Below are 474 nucleotides of genomic sequence, written 5' to 3' on the forward strand. Positions count from 1 at the left end.
TTCCCTTCCCCCTTCCCTTCCCCCTTCCCTTCCCCCTTCCCTTCCCCGTTCCCTTCCCCCTTCCCTTCCCCCTTCCCTTCCCCTTCTCTTCCATTCCTTTTCCTTTTCCTTTCCCCCTTCCCTTCCCCTTCTATTCTCTTCCCTTCCCTTCCCTCTTCCCTTCCCTTCTCTCTTCCCTTTCCTTCCGTCTTCCCTCTCCTCCCCTCCCCTCCCCTCCCCTCCACTCCCCTCCCTTCCCCTCCCTTTCCCTTCCTTCTTTTAATTGAACATAGTGGACAAAGAGAGAAACCCACATTTAAATGAGACATTTGCACCCAGCAGACATTTTGACCCATCCAGGAAACTATTAAATTAGGAGATTTAAAATCCAACAGGCAGATCACTGTGTTCATTCACACGACAACCAGGGACGGAATGGGAACCTCAGATGATGTTTATCACTTTCTTTGAAAGTGTCAGGGGTAGAATTTGAGA

This window comes from Sapajus apella, unplaced genomic scaffold (genome assembly GCF_009761245.1).
Source record: "Sapajus apella isolate SASKATOON/1434 unplaced genomic scaffold, GSC_monkey_1.0 scaffold2, whole genome shotgun sequence".
In the NCBI taxonomy this organism is placed as follows: domain Eukaryota; kingdom Metazoa; phylum Chordata; class Mammalia; order Primates; family Cebidae; genus Sapajus; species Sapajus apella.